This window comes from Euprymna scolopes, chromosome 7 (genome assembly GCF_053919585.1).
Source record: "Euprymna scolopes isolate OS-2025 chromosome 7, ASM5391958v1, whole genome shotgun sequence".
NCBI classification, from domain to species: domain Eukaryota; kingdom Metazoa; phylum Mollusca; class Cephalopoda; order Sepiida; family Sepiolidae; genus Euprymna; species Euprymna scolopes.
The window spans coordinates 776,264-796,513 of record NC_136488.1 but is presented as its reverse complement, the minus strand read 5'-3'; the positions used below and the strand labels follow the sequence as shown (position 1 = coordinate 796,513).

The 20,250-nt window shown below is 34.0% G+C and overlaps 1 long non-coding RNA gene across 1 annotated transcript in view; it reads right to left on the bottom strand.

Moving 5' to 3' along the window:
• LOC145279589 (uncharacterized) overlaps positions 1–19,148 on the bottom strand; it is a 511,586-nt gene extending 492,438 nt beyond the window's left edge. The window contains exon 1 of the long non-coding RNA XR_013868404.1: positions 19,073–19,148. This is a non-coding gene — a long non-coding RNA (uncharacterized LOC145279589). The remainder of the gene's footprint in view (positions 1–19,072) is intronic.
• Positions 19,149–20,250: the final 1,102 nt, after the last annotated feature.

Sequence of the window (20,250 nt, the reverse complement as noted above, 5' to 3'; positions counted from 1 at the left end):
TAAAAAAAAGGTTGGATAGAATTTTGTAACAATAATATTAAATACAAGTATGACCATAATAAAGGCGGAATTTTCGACCCCCATAACAAATAATAACAAAAACTTTTTAAATGAAATTAATTCATTATAATTTTTGTAGTATTCTGAAAAAAGATTCTAAAAAAGAAAAAAAATCTGTTTCTTTCTTTTTTTTTTTTTTTTTACTCTCCGTAAAAGTGTTCTTGTGTGTAAGGATAGATTGAATATTATACAGTTTTGTTGAAGGGGAGAATAATTCAGTGTAAACGTGTTGTAGTCAATAGTAGTCAGGACAAAGGATTAGACAATATTAGATGGACTGGTTAGCGGAGAAGGAAAGAGAAAAGTATTCAGTGTGTTTACGTGTCGTAGGAGGTAGTAGGTGCGTGCGTCGTTGTATCAATGAGAGTAGTTCCTGAGAAAGAGATTATGTGTGAACTGCATGTTGATGTAAGTCGGTGTTTGAAGATAGCCATGTTGGCTCGTATGTACTCATGTTAGCCTGGGACCAAAGCCCCAGGCAATGTCTACTACCAACCAGAGCAGGGAGAAAGAGAGCGTTGCCGTTGTAGTGGGTAGTAGGAGTTTTGGCTATGTATCTATGTGAGCAGTCCTGTAGCATGATAAAAAAGTTTGTGTGAGTACCACCTGTGGACAAAGGATTAAAGGTTCCCATAGTATAAGAAAGAATTTAAACGCTCTAAAGTTTAACTTTTTTTTTCATGGGGGTCACCACTTATCAAGGCCTAGAGGCTACTCAAGGATAAGGGTTAATGGGTATACATTAGTCATTGTGATTTTAGCGAAGTAAACAGTGGGAATTTTGTAACTTGGATTACTTAGGGGGACGGTTCAATAAGAATTTGTTCACGTTGGACTTTAAAACAATCAGATTGTAGTCAGCTGGAAAGCAGGCAAATGGAATAGATGGCATCAATTGAAATGGATGGCTCTTGTCTAGGGGAGGCTTCATGTTTTGATAAGCTTCTGGGCTTGACCTTTACTCCTGACCTGAAATGGAACACGTGCATCAAGTTAGTTGCCAAGGTCGCTGGAAAAATGGTAGGATCCTTCTAACACTTCAGAAGATATCTCACTGCTGATAAAATTCTCTATCTATATAAAAGCCAAGTACGTCCAAGGATGGAGTACTGCTGTCATATCTGGGCAAGAGCTGCTAAAATATCCTATCCTGCCTTCACAGAGTACAAAATAGACTTCTCTCTTCCCTGCAATCTCTCTCCCACAGAAAAGACGTTGCGAGCCTTTGTTTTATCGTTACTTCCATGGCAAGTGCTCGTCTGAGCTCCAATCTCTGGTCCCCCCTCACCAATCTTTCACAATAAGCACCCGTCTAGCTGAAACCACTGACATTAATTTTCACCACTTTTATCTGTGCTAAAACCAAAATGTAGATTATTCCATGAACAAAGCTTCTTTCTTAGAAATGCAGACCTGTGGAACTCTGTTCCGTTTGCCTGTTTCCCACCTGACTACAACCTGGATGTCTTCAAGTCCAACATAAACAAATTCCTGATGACCCGCCCCCTTAAGTAAGACACTTTATCAAATCTCCAATACTAATGATTACTACGATACTATCCCATTGATTACTGTACACGCAATAACCCTTATCCCCGAGTGGCTTCTGGGCCTTGATAAGTGGTGACTACCTTGTAAAAAAATAAAATAAAATTTCACAGGCGAGCAGTTCTAAGAAAGAAACCCTGTTCATGGAATCTATGTTTACGTGTAGGCACAGATAAAGAATGTGGGAAATTGTTGATAGTGGTTCTGGCTAGACGAGTGTTTTTCGTGAAAATCTGGCGAGGAGGGACCATAGATTGAAGTTCAGATGAGCACTTGCCATGAAAATAATGATAAAGCAGGGACAGGCTCAATATGTCTCTTCTGAGGGAAAGAGGTTACAGGGAATAGAAAAGGGCATTCCCCACTAAGCTACGAAGTCTATTTTGAACTCTGTCAAGACAGGATAAGCTGCTTCTAGCAGCTCCTGCCCAGATGTGGCAACAGTACTCCATCGTTGGCCGAACCTGGCTATTATATAGGTAGAGAATTGCATCCGGAGTGAGATATCTACTGGAGCGGTAGAAGGATCCCACCATTTTTTCAGTGACTTTGGCAAATGGATTTGATATACGTGTTCCATTTCAGATCAGGAGTAAAGGTCAACCCCAGATGCTTGTCAAAACATGAGCCTCCCCAAGACAAGAGCCATTCATTTCGATTGATAGCAGCTGGGCAACAGAGCGTTGATGATGTAAAGACATAAGCTTGGTTTTAGATGCATTAAAAGTAACCAGTCACTTTTTTTCCCCATTGTACCATGTGCTCAAGATCAGAGGAGAGAGAATTAGAGAGAACTGGGTCATTTACGGTCTTCGAAGTGCTACCATAGACAGTAGTGTCGTCAGCATAAATGCCTACGAATGATCTAACGATGTAGTTTGGAAGATCATTGATGTAGATCAGGAAGAGAGTTCGGCCCAGGATGGACCCCTAAGGGACTCCAGCATTAATACCGAGAGCCTCTGATTTTTGCCCATCAACCACTACTCTTAAGAACCTATCAGAGAGAAATGATTTAATAGTTAAGGCATTTCCAGTTGTACCACGACTGGAGATCTTGTGAAGTAGACCTTTATGGCATACCTTATCAAAGGCCTTTGATATGTTAAGAGCAATTGCTCTAGAGAAGAAGCCTCCGTCGAGGAATTCGCCAATCCTATGAGATATAACTGTGAGCACGTCTGCTGTAGATCTAGCAGAACGGAAACGGAACGGAATTACGTTAACTTAAGGGGAGGTATTTTTTTACTTATAGATTTTCTGATCAAGAGAAAGTAATTCTAAATTCCTGTTTAAATATGATTAAATCAAAGAGAAAATTATATCTATTTATACATTTGTTTAGATTATGTTAGCTGTTAAGGGAGGTAATTCTATTTTTTTTTTTTTTTCTGTATGAATTATCACTGAGACCATATAAGTAATTAGTCTGCTTGTGTTTTTATTAAAAATATGTTAGATTTTTCTGTTTTACTATTAATTTCTGGTTTTAATTTTTCAATCAGTACTGATTCTTTGAATCTGAGACTTTCCTGATTCCTATCATTTGATAAAATTTTAAGTTATGTTTTTATCGGGATTATGTTTTCCAGATACATGCTTGTAGAAGGATGATGTTTTGATGGTAATGTGTACCTTAATTTGGATATGTAACAGTCTTATAGAACTTCCTATGTATGATTTATTGCAGATTTTACATTGAATTTGATATACTGAATATGTGCGTTCGTATAATCCTGTGTTTTTTTATGGGGTAGTTAGATAATGAGCATGGTTTGTTCTTAGGTGTAGTTTCAGTTTTAGATAGGTGTTGTCTTAATGTTGGGCCAGTGTGTGTGAGTTGTATGTTTAGTTCTTTGTGAATGGCCTTGTGTATGGTTGTAGTTATCCTATAATTAAAATGTGGTATTTTGAGAAAGCATGTGTTAGTTACTGTGTGTGTTTTGTTTTGTTAAATGTATTAATGTGTTGTATGGTTTTTGCGGGGTATCAACTTTGACGGAGGATTTGTTGGAATTTTCCAATGGAGGTGATCATGTCCATTTCATTCATGCATGTCTAAATAAAAAATAGTATTACCTCCCCTTAACAGTTAACGTAATTTAAACTTTAGAGCGTTTGAATTTTTAAAAATTTAAACGGACACTTTACAATTGACAGCCTGGAGAGTGGATATACATTTCTCCACTGATGATGAGTCAGGCATTCGAAAGGACCCATGAAATAAATAGCATCCACAGTTGGAAAAAAAGAAAGAAAAACAAACCAATTAGGTAAATAAAAAATATTATTGAATTATTATTTATCTGGTCACAATGACTGTACATTCCCGCATTACATTCCTGCATTGTAAGCCTTCAAAAACACCTTTTAGATATAATGTATATTTGTACTAATTTTTTTACTTTTTATATATTTTTAATGTTTTATATAAACCCTGATACTTCTTCAATACAGAGTGAACATTACACTGAATTAATTTCATTGTACTAGTTTTTATTTATATTCCTTATTATGGGTGTCGACAGTTATATTTATATTAAATAATAATGAATGTGACTCAACACTTTATTACAATTTCAGTTTTCGCATGATCATCAGAAGTGGTATAGAACTTAGTGGCTCAATTGCTAAGTGATTCCAAGGAACACTAAAGAGCAAATGTCTTTAATTGCTACTCTTTTTCTTTCTTCACTTTGTTTAAATTCACTCTCTTCGTCAAGTCAGTTAGGACAAAAACGTGTGAACAGAAAATATTTTCCAACCAATAAAAATCATTTCAAATCTCAACAGTATATAACATGTCCATGGGAAAATAGTAAGCTAATGTAAACTTAGAATTTCCTATAAAACACCTGATCAACAAAATCAGTTCTCTCCAGAATTCTCAAGCTGATTGTAGTAGGAAAGACTTTAGAATATCTGCTCCCCACCCCACCTTTATGGCCTTTGATTGGAGAAGGCAAAAAGGACTTGGTAACTCACCAACTTTCTCCATCTTGCACACACATTCTTACACACTAGCAACAATCAGGTGAACAGAAACAAATTGCTAATGACATTAACAAGAACAATGTAAACCACCGCACATGCACAATGCCATATGTATATTGCTTACATATGTATATATTCACATTATGAACATTTTGACTTTTAAGTATCAATCAAACTTTCTTCAAACATGTTTGTATAAATGACTAAAAATAACTTATCTTCTTATCTCTTGCATAAAGTGTTTGTTATGAAATTTCATTTTTTTCCATTATTTCATTTACAAAACTGTTTATGTTTTAGGTAGCATTTACTACATGGTGACCTTTCCATTGTCTTAATATTACATTTATTTTCATTTTCTTCATGGATGTTGCACATCTGTGTATATATTACTTTATTTGTAAATAAACACACCAATTAAATACTATTAAAAGCGGCACTCAAATGTTTATATAGTCATTTGATGATATCGTCGATGAGTGCCGATCCCATGGGCCAGACTAGAACTGCCGACTATCAACTAGATGGTCTAGATGGTTGAAGGTTGAATCCCTAGTTCCGAATGGGTGTTAGTCTAGCTGTACTGAAAAGCTATGATACAATGAAACAGTGTCTGTGAATAACTAAGCTCTCCTCCTTGGATAGAGCACTGTTGTAAATGATTTTTCTTGCTGCCTGTTTAACGCAACGCAAAGCTCTTTTCAAATAACCAAACACATTGAAAAGTGGCAGTCAATATCGTTCATGGGCATCGATCCTGTGGGCCAGAGAGTAGAACTGCCGACTGTCAAATAAATGGCTGAAGTTTTGATCCCTGGTTTAATCTAGGGACACCGAAGAGCTGTGATACAGCGAAATAGTCTTTAGATGACACATATATAAGAGGTAAGGCTTTTTCTACTCTGATAGATTTGTTTTATTGAAAATATATTCTTCATATTTTTCATTTTATTCCTTAGCTGTAACCTAACATAGCCAATTCATATTAAATGTTGGTTCTTATTAAATGTTATATTCATATTAAATGTTGGTTCTTGGACGATAACACAGAGCAATTAAACGGCAAGAAAATTGATGAAAATAAAATCTAATTCATCGTTTTTTGTTTTAATTTAAAAAATTTTTAAGGGTTGTTTACAAGTAAAACAAGTCTATCTGGCCTTGTTTTTGATAACGAGGCCGGGTTGATTTGTTTTACTTGTAAACAACATTATTCAAAATGGCAATCAGTGAATTTATCGGCAAACATCAGAAAATGAAGGCTTTAATATTATAAGAACTACTTTCCAGTGACAATTTTAAATGTGATATTCATTTGAAACAGACCTGAATATCCATAAAAATCAACTTTTTGATTGTAAGTCTTCATTTGGTCTGCCATGCCATAAATACCGTGATAATAAATGTGCATGGCCAATAAAAAAGCGAAGCAGACGACTTTTAATAAATTGAAAAAAAAAAAAAAATTAATCACACACAAATTTAATCAGTCAAACTCTCAGCCTAAAAAAAACGTCAACAGTTTTCCTATAAATTCTTAAACTTTTCTTGAAAGAAAAAAAAAAAAGAAAGGAGTTTACAGAGAAGCCAACAAACGAAAATAAGGTATAAAAAAAATCAAATATACAATAAATAAATGTTACTATAGCCAATAGAAGTTACTTTTATGCTTACCTCACTTAGTTTTTGTGTTAATTTTTATTTTAAACTCGTTTTATTTTATGTCTAATTGACTATTGGGCAACAGATCGGCCATTTCTGGTTTTGTCCATAATATTCAGATCGATAGAAACTTCTAATTGTACTAAAGACCAAGAATTGTAAAGCTGCAGGTTTAGATAACATACCTTCTAAATATGGAAAACAGGTGGCTTCAATGATATCCTCCTTGATTCATGCAATGCTGTATTAAATCAAAAAGTTATTCATATATTGAGGGAACGATGCATACTTCCCTTCCCCAATGTTATATATGTATGCATATATATATATATATATATATATATATATATATATATATATGAAAGACATTTACTGTGGGTTGACAGTTGAGGACACTTCCGGTAGCTGGGGCTCCGGTAAGATAGCGTTCTGGAAATAAAAAGGTGTTTTAAACTACTCGGAGTCAATCTCTTTCCTCATATCTCTTCCACAGGACATCCTGATCTCTACTCACTCATAATGATATTAAATAAGTATCTGCACGGTAAGGCAAACTTATTTTATTGTCACACTCACAAATAGATAAACTTTGCTTATATGAATCACATACATAATGATGTATGTATACAACATGGTGTCAGAAGTTTAAAACCCATTTGCTTTGTTGACGAAGAAAAAAAAAAAAATAATAATAAATAAATAAATAAAATGGATTTGTATTTTATTCCGCCTCCTCCACCTGATTTTTCCTCAGAAAATCTTTCTGAAGACTGGAAGGTTTTTAAACAAAACCTTAAAATATATTTAACGGCAACGGAAAAACTTGAGAAAAGTGATGAAGTTAAAACAAGCATTCTTTTGCAATGTCTAGGCAAACAAGGGCGCAGAATTTATAGAAACTTTGATTTTCAAACCGAGGAAGACAGCCTTAAATTTGCGACAGTTTAAGACAAATTTGAAGAATTTTGTAACCCTCAAAGAAATGTAACACTCTCTCGTTTTCAGCTTTTCATTGCTCGTCAGGAAGACGCGGAATCGTTTGAGGAGTTCATTACTAGGATAAAAACACTCAGCCAAGAATGTGAATTTGGTGAACTCTATGAAAGTTAAATAAGAGATGCAATAATAATGGGTACTAATGACTCACGTTTACAAGAAAAACTATTGGCTGAATCTGATTTAAATTTGGAAACAGCTATAAAAGTGGGTCGAACGGCTGAATTAACTAGACAAAGACTGGGTGTATAACAGAAAGAATTACAATCGGTGAACTTTACAAAAAAAAAGTTTGTAAAAAAGGAAAATACTAATCAACTACAACAATCCGGAAGTGATTCACCACACTCTTCAAATAATAACTACAGTGAATGACAAAATAAAAAAATGTAGATTCTGTTCATTCTCACATTTTCATGGAAACTGCCCTGAATATGGTCAAATCTGCAATAAATGCAAGAGATAAAATCATTTTGCAAGTAGATGTCCTGCTAAAAGAGTAGTACAGAAAGTGCACCAGGAACACAGTGAGGCATCTTCTACAGACGATGGTGATTGTGAAAATTATGTGGATAGCATCTCTGCCAAATTCTCATCCAAGGAGAAATAAGTAACAAAAATCCACAAAGCTGAAGATTGGAACATTAATTTACAAGTCAATGGGATGAAGATACAATTTAAAATGGACTCCAGCAGTCAAGTTAACATTCTTCTGATAAAAGATTACTACAGATTATCGGTTCGTCCAAAATTGCATTCAACCAACATAACACTTTCTGCCTATAACGACACAGCAATACCAGTTCAAGGTAAGTGTGTTGCTCAAGTAATAAGAAATAATGTCAAGTATCATGTCATGTTTGTCATAGCAGATATAGATGCATCTCCAATACTAGGACTAAACACCTGTACTAGTCTCAACCTAATAAAAAAAGTATGCAAAATTAACACAAATAACAATGATTTTCTCTCTGAATTTAAGGAATGCTTTGCAGAACTTGGGACTCTCCCTGGTATTCATCACATCACAATTGACCCAGAAATTAAACCTGTATCAGAACCAACAGAATGGGTATCATCACTGGTGGTAGTAGAAAAACCCAATGGTTTTCTTCGTGTATGCCTTGACCCACGGAATGTTAAGGCTACAAAAAGAGAGCATTATAGGTTACCAATAGCATCAGACATAATACAGGAAATGGCAGGTGCGAAGTTTTTCACTAAGCTTGATGCATCTAATGCATTCTGGCAGATTAAAGTTGATGAGGAAAGTTCCAAACTTCTCACTTTCAACTCACCTTGTGGACGCTACAGATTCACACGTCTATCATATGGCATACACAGTGCCAGTGAAATATGTCATGCAAAAATAGCAGCTTTCATAGAACATGTTGAAGGATGTAGAAACTCATAGGATAATATCATCATTTGGGCAGACACTCCAGAACTCTTACAAAAGAGAACTACTGAGGTTCTGAATGCTATAAGGAAATCTGGCATGAAACTAAATCAATCAAAGTGTCAGTTCAACATAACTGAGTTGACATTTCTAGGACACACACTATCCAGTAGAGGGGTTGAACCTGATGACAAAAAATGCAAAGCGATCATGAATATGCCAGATCCAGCAAACAAAACAGAACTCCAGCGTTTCCTAGGCATGATAAATCACTTAAGAAAATTCATTCCTAACTTATCAAATGAAACTGCACCTCTTCGCCTCTTGTTGGAAAAAGATAATATATGGTCTTTTGATAAACCACAGAAAGAAGCTGTTCGACAACTAAAAAAATTAGTTACACAGAGTCCAATATTAAAATACTTTGACCCAGCATTTCCCCTCAGTCTCTTCAGACGCATCAACCCTAGGGCTTATGGCTATGTTGGAACAAAAACACAACAATAACTGGTCTCCAGTGGCATTTGTTAGCCATTCTCTTACATCAGCTGAGGGCAACTATTGCCCACTTGAACTGGAAATGTTGTCTATAGTATTTGCATGTGAACATTTCCATGAATTCTTATATTGGCAACGCTTTCTAATAAACAATGATCACAAGCCTCTCAAAACCAATCTCTAAAACTCCACCCAGAGTACAACATTTCCTATTACGCTTACAGAAATACAATTTCGAAATTGAATACACTCACAGCAAACTAATGCACGTTGTTGATACACTCAGCTATGCAGCACAAAAATACAACAATCCAGAAATCTCTGACAAAGAAATGAACTTTTTTGTCCACTTCCTAATTTCTTCAATACACATTAGCGACAAACGTCAAAAACAGTTCATAACTCAAACGGCTAATGATGAAACATTACAACTGCAACAGCAAATCAAGCCAGGATGACCACAGCATCGAAATAATCTCAATGCCTGTCTTCAAACATATTTTAATTACAGGGATGACATGACATACAAGGAAGGACTACTATTAAAGGGTCAACAAATTGTTGTTCCAAGCAATATGCGAGCAGAAATGCGCAGGATTTTACATCAGGCACATCTTGGTATTGAGAAAACCAAATCCAATGCTAGGCAGTCTCTTTTTTGGCCAAACATGAATAAAGAAATAGAGGACATGATAAAAAATTGCAATTCATGTCAATGCTATAGCAATTGACAAAGTTCAGAGCAGAAATATGGCATGACATTCCTGACCAACCATGGCATAAGGTTGGTACAGACCTCTTTAGGCTGCGGGGGAAAGACTACCTCATGGTAGTGGATTACCACTCAAAATTTTTTGTGCAAGGGGTGTGCAATAAGTAATGCCCCTGACCCACTTCCAATTGTCTGATCTAGCTGAAATTTTGCATGTGCAATGATTTATATCTCTACGGGTTATGTGGCAAATTACAGCTCTGTACTAATTGTGGTTTCTGTTTTACAGGTGTTTGAACTGAATCAGGTGTGAAATGGAGCCTATGCCGAGAAGTGATCCGGTTTTTGTATTTGAAAGGACGCACACCACAGGAGACTTTTGATGAAATGAAAGAAACTTATGGTGATAATGCCCCATCATATGACCTTGTAAAACGCTGGCATTGTGAATTCAAACATGGCCGGAAGTCTGTGGAAACAGCTCCCAGACCTGGTCGCCACCCCACTTCTGTCATTGATGAGGCAAGGAAGGTGGACTATCTACTGTGCTAGAAAACTGCTAACACCCGAAAGTATCCTGTACCTCTATAAAGCAACCATTCGCCCATGTATGGAGTATTGCTGTCATATTTGGGCTGATGCATCGGCTACTAGTCTCTCACTCCTTGACACGGTTCAAAAGAGAGTTGCAAATCTGATAGGCCCTGAACTGGCATCTAAGCTTCAGCCTCTGTCCCATCAACGAAACGTTACATCCCTCTGCCTGTTCTACAAGTATTTTAATGGTGAATGCTCTAACGAACTGCAAGCACTTGTGCCCCCACGACGTGAACACCCTCGACAGACCCGACAGGCTGCAAAATCCCACCCCTACACTGTAGAGATCCCTAGATGTAAAAGATCTTTCTACTCCAGTAGTTTCTTCCCCAGAACCGCTAGACTTTGGAATTCCATTCCAGGTCCCTGCTTCCCCAACTCTACTGATGTGCAGAAGTTCAAGTGCAACGTGAACTGACATCTTACTGCCCAAATCCCTACATAGTACCCCAGTAGTTTTCCCTGATAGTAGCCCCCTACACCAAAGTGGCAATGTGCCTTCTTTGTGGTGAAAATGTAATAATAAAAAAAAAAAAATCTGTCCGTCAAGTTGAGGCTGCCATTTTGGAAGATTGGCACATTACTATTCACCAAATAGCCCAAGATGTCAAGATTAGTACAGGGTCTGAAGAAACTATCATTCATGACCATTTGCATATGCATAAGGTGTCTGCCAGATGGATTCCCAGGTTGCTCACATCCTTCCAGAAGCGAGAACGCGTCGAGTGCTCGAGGATGAATTTGGAGATGTGCCAAGAAGATGAGTGAAAGTTTTTCAAAAGACTGATTACACAGGATGAAACCTGGGTCCATCACTATGATTCAGAGACCAAAGCCCAGTCAATGCAGTGGAAGCACTTGGACTCACCACCTCCAAAGAAGGCAAGGGTGCAGCCCTTCGCTGACAAGGTCATGCTCACAGTCTTCTGAGACCAGGACGGAGTAGTGATGACAGATTTTTTGGCAAAGGGTACCACAATTACAGGAGCCTATTATGCTTCACTTTTGAGGAAATTAAGGGAAGCTATCAAAATCAAGAGGCGGGGCAAGATCAGCAAAGGTACCCTCCTCCTACAGGACAACGCTCCGGTCCGCAAATCGCATGTTGCCAGATCAAAAACACGGGCTTGTGGTTATGAAATCCTGCCCCATCCTCCCTACTCTCCTGACATTGCACCCTCTGACTTTCACCTCTTCCCAGCCATGAAGTTGTTTTTGAAAGGAAAGCGTTCCCCAGATGATTCAGTCTTGATTTCTGGGGTGTTCTACAAAAACGGTTTCCAGAGCTGGATCAAACGATGGGAGAAATACATAACTCTGGGTGGTTCCTATGTAGAGAACGACTAATAACTGTGCCAAGTTTCACTGCTCTACTGCTATGGGAAGTGGGTTAGGGGCATTACTTATTGCATACCCCTCGTATTCAGCCATCTCACTGATACAACTGCATCAACAGTAATAACCTGTACAAAACATCTTCTCGAGCCATGGTATACCCAAACAGGTAATATCCAATAATGGCCCCCAATTTAAGTCTCAACAATACAAGGAATTTGCTACAAAATTTTTCCATGTAACTAGCAGTCCAGAATACCCACAATCTAATAGTCTAGTCAAGAGAACCACCCAACCAGTGAAGAAAACACTGCACAAATGTTTCCAGACTTGAGACGATTCATATCTTGCTCTACTAACCTTACGTACAACACCTGGTAAAAATAACTCTCCTTCACCAGCAGCTAAACTGATGAACCGCCAACTGAGAACACTTCTTCCAAGCATAAGAAATAATGGTTATGATTTTTGCAGATCATCCCCAACTAACATGCAGAAGGTAAAACAGCATATCAGCAATAAGCATGTGCTGCCTTCACTAAAGATAGGGGATCACATCAGAGTATGTGATGGGAAAACTTGGTCCAGGATAGGCAAAGTGATTGAACATTGCTCTCAACCAAGGTCATACTTGGTACTGATGGATAATGGCAGAACTATATGCCAAAACTGCGGAGATGTACTGCTAGTACCTCATTCAAAGTACCAACATTCCAACCTTACCCTGACACAATATTTGGTTTACCCAAGCAAGTTCATCAACCAAGAGCAGGAGCACCAAACCCAACAACTCCAGAGTTAGGCGTTCGATCAAGGTCAGGACGACCAATACATCAACCCAGATGGGTGCAAGATTATATATGTTAAGTGAACTTGCATTTCAATAGCAAAGGACCTTGGGACGGGGGATGTTATATATGTATATATATACATATATATATGAAAGACATTTACTACGGGTTGGCAGTTGAGGACACTTCCGGTAAGATGGCGTTCTGAAAATAAAAAGGTGTTTAAAACTACTTGGAGTCAATCTCTTTCCTCATATCTCTTCCACAGGACATCCTGATCTCTACTCACTCATAATGATATTAAATAAATATCTGCACGTTAAGGCAAACTTATTTCATTGTCACACTCACAAATAAATAAAGTTTGCTTATATAAATCACATACATAATAATGTATGTATACAACACCCAAGAAGGGTGACCTAAGCATACCAAGCAACTACAGAGGAATAACACAGCAAAAATCTACAATGCCATGCTTCTCAACTGTCTCTAACCAACGATCGAAGAAGTGCTCAGGAAGAACCAGAATGGATTTAGAAAGAATCGCTCTACTACTATTCGAATGCTTACTGTGAGGAGACTAATCGAAGGAGTCAAAGCCAAAAACATTGAGGCAGTCATGCTCTTTGTAGATTTCTCCAAAGCTATCAACTCCGTACATAGGGGAAAAATGGCCAGCATATTAAAAGCATATGGCATTCCAAGTCAAGTCATTAATGCTATCATCATGCTATATGAGCACACTCGAGCAATGGTCAGGTCGCCAGATGGGGGACACTGAATTTTTTGACATCCGTACCTGGGTTCTACAAGGAGATACTCTTATCCCTTTTCTTTTCATTGTCTGTCTTGACTTTGTACTTCACACGCTAGGTTTCACCCTAAATTAATCCAGAAACAGACGTCATCAATCAGCTCACATAACTGATGCAGATTATGCAGACCATATTGCTTTGTTTGTGAAAAACACTGCTGATGCACAAACACTGTTACGCAAGCTAGAAAAGTCTGCAAATGACATTGGTCTCCACTTAAATGCAGATAAGACAAAGTTTATGACTTTCAATGTGGAAGGAGAGATCAGGGCTCTGGTTGAAACAATACTGAAAAAAGTGGCTGAGGTTACGTATCTGGGCAGCAACACAGTTTCCACAGAGAGATGTCAAAATTTGCATCTCAAAAGCATGGGCCGCATTGGATGGGCTGCATTCAGTACTGACTTCAAGGCTAACTGACAAACTGAAAAGGCAGTTCTTCAGGGCAGTGGTAGAGTCTGTCCTTGTATACAGTGCTACAGTCTGGACACTTACCAAAAGATTGGAAAGAAAACTAGCTACAAACAGTATTAAATATATCTTGGCAAAATCATTCCATGAAGCAGCAATTTTATGGCAACCTATCTGCCATATTTAATACCATCAGGGAGAGATGCCTATGATTTGTTGGTTACTGTCTGAGAAGCAAGCATGAATTAGTGAGTGATGCATTAGGTGTATCAGAATTTTTGTAGGAATTTTTGACACCCCTAACACGAAACTGCAAATAAAATATAAAAAAAACTTGTAATTTCTCTTTTAAAAGTGGGTTGTTTATTTTCTTTATGGATTATATTTCCAAAATAAACTATTCAAGTTGTATGAAAATTAATAGAAATATTATTTATTTTTTAAAAAACAGTAATGTTCAGTATTTTTCAATTTTTAAACTTTAAAAATCTATCAAAATTTTTTTGTTGATTCTATTTTTACGATATTTTCAGGGTCAATGTGAAATTTTATGCTCTTTCCAATAAACTGAATATAATATTTTAGACAAACGTTTTTTTATTTCAATTTACGCCCCCACCATTTTGAAATGTCTATTAAAAAGTAAATAATTAATTTACTCACCAAAGTTTTATATATCACAAATTGAAGATAAAAGATCAATAAATAATATATTCAAATTTAAAACAAAAAAAGTAGTGTTTTTTAGAAATTTACTTGTAAAGTCCGAAGTTTAAAACCTTTTTTTTTTAAACCACGTTGTTTGCTTTTTGCATTTTTGTTTTTCTTTTTAAATGAAACCTTGGTCCTTGCTCCTTTAATTGAAAAAATAATTAGGGTTTGAATTACATTTTTTGAATAGTTATGAGCTTGGAAAGACAGGGGGTCGAATTAATTAACGCCCCCCCATTTTGAAGTGTCTATTAAAAAGTAAATAATTAATTTACTTACCAAAGTTTTATATATCACAAATTGAAGATAAAAGATAAATAAATAATATATTCAAATTTAAAACAAAAAAAGCAGTGTTTTTTTTTAGAAATTTACCTATAAAGTCCGAAGTTTAAAACCTTTTTTTTTTTTTTTTTTTAAATGAAACCTTGGTCCTTGCTCCTTTAATTGAAAAAAAAAATTAAGGTTTGAATGACATTTTTCGAGTAGTTATAAGCTTGGAAAGACATGGGGTCGAATTATTCAATATTTTTCACAAAGTTTCTAACACACCTTGTGATGTATTGCTATGGACTCCACAACATGGATGCACAAGCAAAGGACGATCTAGATCCACGTACATCCAGCAGATAGCACAGGACGCCAACTGTGAACCCAAAGATCTGAGGCAGCTGATGGAAGACAAGAAACTCTGGAGAGGAAGAGTCACATTGGTCCGGGAAAGGAGCCCGTCCTGATGATGACAATGATGATGATGATGATACACGAGCACAAGGAAAAATGTCCGCGTAAATAACATTTTGGCATTTTTGGGGGGCTTGTGTACCATGTGACATTTATTTTTCGAACCGAATAAACATTTTACATTAAGTAAAAACACTAACAAATTATCCAGCTAGGTAGAAGAGTAACCTATCTTGCTTTTGGTAATATTTATTTGGGTGCTTATTCACTTTTGTTACTGCACTATTTTTTAAAAATAGTATTTTCAAATTAAATTCAAATTTTATGATATCTTTTATATTAAATTGTTAAATGATAGTAGAGAATAGTTAGAAAATACCCTCCCCTTCCCATGTTAAGAATAGCTTCCTAAGTAATAACATTATGTCAGCACGGTAACAAAAGTGCATAAGTACCTTTATTTGTTATTGTAAGAAATTCTGCAGAAATAAGCAGGCTCTTTATTGGACGGTTTTTCCGCCCTCGGATTTGTTTGAACCAATCAGATTGCATGTTACTATTAACTGCCGAGGATATTCTTGGCGCCAAAATTATCCTTTCCAGATTGACAAAATTCAAAAAGATGCAGGCTTGAATGGACCTCGAATTCTCACTCAAAGCTGCAAAATTACTTTGTTATTTTGAGACGTTTTAATGACCAAATGTGGGGTGAAATGTTATCATTTGCAAACACCAATGCCCTTATGTTGGGTAAATTATTATATTCTTGTACGCTTTGTGCTCTGTGAATCTATTGACTTTCTTCATTACAAATTAATGGCTGTCAAAGGCGAAATTAAGGTTTACTGTTTGACTTGCCTTGTCTGCCATTGGACTGAATCAACAGAGGACTACACGAGACTACCAGACTTGCAGTATCCATCTTGGAAGATATCTCTCAACTTTTCAACCTGCACAGTTCTTTGTCAGCGGAAGTTTTCTACCCAGCCTTTATCAAAGACAAACTATATAGATTTAACGTAAAATGAGCACTACTGAAAACCTATAAAAGTCATCATTTTAAAGATTTTTGGGGAGTTGGAAAGAAACTTGACATTGACCAAAAGTATGAATGAAATTTACTCAAAGAAAAAGTCAAAACAGAAAACACGCTTGACTAAAAAATAAAAGTTAAAGAAATGTAGTTGTGAAATGAAATAAAATAATGCATGAAAAAAGTTATACAAGTCTGATATAAGTTAGCTGTTGATTCCAATTCGTACTTGACGTAATTTAATGGTTAGACAACTGAAAACCTTCTGCATATGTCTGTTAAGGGAGCGGTCCATGGAAAGCAAACGTTTGCGTAGGGCCCACATTCCTCATCAAGTACCACGTCCTAAATTAGGAGATGAAAAAATGAATGAATCTCTTAGTAAAAAAAAGTAGTGCTGGTTTTCGGGGGTGCTGAAAACGAATATCACAGTTAATTTGCTTTATGATATGAAGAAATTATTAGGTGACCAGAAAGTGGGTGCTCATTTTACGTTAAGTTTCCCCCCACTTTTTGAAAAAGTAATTTCTTCATATCATGAAAACTACTTATCTGCCCCAAATTTAGATGTGATATTCATTTTCAGCACCACCGAAAACCATTAAAAGTCGTCATTTTAGAGTTGGGGAGAGTTGGAAAGAAACATTGATTCTTTTTTATTAAAGTACTACAGCATAATAATTACAAAACACCCCCTCGTCGTGATAAGAATGGCCTTCTAAATAGTGTTATTATTTCAGCTCGGTAACAAAAGCGCCCAAGTACCTAAATATTATTGTTTCATGGTTTTGAATTTGTTTTTAGTATTATAAAAGGTATTGGTACTCATGCACTTATTGATCTGTGCTGAAATAATAACGTTATTATTTAAAAAGCCATTCTTAACATGGGGAGGAGAAAGTGTTTTGTACCTATTCTGTAGGTGTGTCAGAAACTTCGTGAAAAATATTGAATAATTCGACCCCCTGTCTTTCCAAGCTTATAACTACTCGAAAAATGTAATTCAAACCTTATTTTATTTATTTATTTTTTTTTTTTTCAATTAAAGGAGCAAGGACCAAGGTTTCATTTAAAAGAAAAAAAAATACAAACAACGTGGTTAAAAAAAAAAAAAAAAAGGTTTTAAACTTCGGCAGTTAAATTTCCAAAAGACTGTTCTTTTTTTGTTGTTATTTTAAATTTGAATATATTATTTATTGATCTTTTATCTTCAATTTGTGATAAATAAAACTTTGGCACATAAATTAACTATTTACTTTTTAATAGACATTTCAAAATAAGGGGGGGGGACGTGAATTAACAAAAAAAAAACGCCATGTCTAAAATATTATATTCGGTTTATTGGAAAGAGCATAAAATTTCACATTGACCCTGAAAATATCGTAAAAATAGAATCAATAGAAAAATTTTGATAGATTTTTAAAGTTTAAAAATTGAAAAATACTGAACTCGTAAAATTCAATTAATTTCATTACTGTTAAAAAAAAAAAAAATATTTCTATTATTTTTTATACAATTTAATATTTTATTTTGGAAGTATAATCCATAAAGAAAATAAACAACCCACTTTTAAAAGAGAAATTACGAGTTTTTTTATATTTTATTCGCAGTTTCGTGTTAGGGGTGTCAAAAATTCCTACAAAAATTCTGATACACCTGCATTCTGTACTTTAAACTTATTATTGATTTAAAAAACATATAGAACTTTAATAAAACTTGGAAATACGATTTAAAAAATAGCGCGGATCAGTAAGTGCATTATGAAATATTTATTGGTTTCTTTTTTTTTATCTTTTTTTTTAATAAAAAATAAATATTTATTAGTTTCTTAAGAAAAAATAAATATTTATTGGTTTCTTTTTTTTTAAGAAAAATATTTATTGGTTTCTTTTTTTTTTAAGAAAAATATTTACTGGTTTCTTTTTTTTTAAAGAAAAATATTTACTGGTTTCTTTTTTTTTAAGAAAAATATTTATTGGTTTCTTTTTTTTTAAGAAAAATATTTATTGGTTTCTTTTTTTTTTTAAGAAAAATATTTACTGGTTTCTTTTTTTTTTTAAGAAAAATATTTACTGGTTTCTTTTTTTTTTTAAGAAAAATATTTACTGGTTTCTTTTTTTAAAGAAAAATATTTATTGGTTTCTTTTTTTTTTAAGAAAAATATTTATTGGTTTCTTTTTTTTTTAAGAAAAATATTTATTGGTTTCTTTTTTTTTAAGAAAAATATTTATTGGTTTCTTTTTTTTTTAAGAAAAATATTTATTGGTTTCTTTTTTTTTTAAGAAAAATATTTACTGGTTTCTTTTTTTTAAGAAAAAATAAATATTTATTGGTTTCTTTTTTTTTTAAGAAAAAAATAAATATTTATTATCTGACACTAATTTTTTATTCCGTTTCGAAAAAAGTGTAAATAAAAGTGGTCCATTAAAAAAATTTTTTTTTTTTAAATTTAAACTATTATCTATTCGACAATGCATGATTTATTATGACTTTATTTTTAATAACCAAAAATAAAAATTATTCAATTATTTTTTTGCCGCGTTAAACATTTTTTTCTTTGGATCAATCAAAAGAAAACGGTTTAAGATTAACAATTGAAACTTACGAAACTAGAAAACACAAGAGAAATTGGTTAAAATTTCAAAGATTTATTCATTGAAAAAGTTTTTTTTTTTTGATATTGGGTTGAATAAAAAAGATAAAATAAAAGCCCTTTTTAATTTAACAACAACAACCACAAAACTTGTTGCGATAACTAAAATGAATCTAAGAGAAATAAAATTAAAAAGGAAATATTAATTAATATCAAAGTATTTTTTTTACCTGAAGAGCAAGAACAAACACATCTTCTTGTCATGAGTAGAATGAAGAAAAAGAAGAGGAGGGGGGTAATTATATAAAGATATAGGTGCAACTTCACTATAAGAACGAAAATCGAAAGTTTTAATATTGAAGTTCAAACCAAACCAATGTCACTACTTAAGTGTCATGTGTCAGTAATGAATATATACCAAAAAAAAAAAAAATAATAAATAAATAGAATAAGAAAAAAAAGGGCAGATATGCATTTTAAGTTGCAAAATAGCCTCTAACCCTTTCATGACAAAAAGGGAAAGTGTTAGTTACATACGTAAATTGATTTCATTTTTTTTTCACTTAAAAGCAACTAATATATTATTTTGTTTTTAAATCATGCTAAGAAACATTGAACAATAAATGTATTAATTTTAGAAAGAATGTTTCATTTCTTAAATTAAAAAAATGTTTTATTTCTTAAATTAAAAAAAATGTTTTATTTCTTAAATTAAAAAAATGTTTTGTTTCTTAAATTAAAAAAATGTTTTATTTCTTAAATTAAAAAAAATATTTTATTTCTTAAATTAAAAAAATGTTTTATTTCTTAAATTAAAAAAATGTATTATTTCTTAAATTAAAAAATGTTTTATTTCTTAAATTAAAAAAATGTTTTATTTCTTAAATCAAAAAAATGTTTTATTTCTTAAATTAAAAAAAATGTTTTATTTTTTTTAATAAAAAATAATGTTTTCTTAATCATTATTTAACAAACCGGGCATTCACGAAAAAGGTCCACTCCGTTTCCTTAACTTCCTGATTACTTGGGATTTTTATAAAAAATTAAATGATAAAAAAAAAAACCCCAGATAAAACAAAACCAAATGAAATTGAAATTCTATGTTAAAACGAAAAGAAAAAATAGAATAAATTGTTTTTAATGCCTCAATAATAAAACCAATGAAAATTATATTAAAAAACTTTTACAAATGTTTAAAAATAGATACATGTTCGTAATCAATTTAAATTTTAACGACGTGTTGATATATAACAGAAAATGTGTTGGAATTTTATTCTTGCTTAATCTTTCTCCCTTTCTTTTTACTTTCTGCTTCCTTCTTACCCGTTTTTATCTATTTCTGATGATGATGATGATGATGATGATGATTGTTGTATCACGTACTCGCTGATTGGTTTGGAAAATTCCC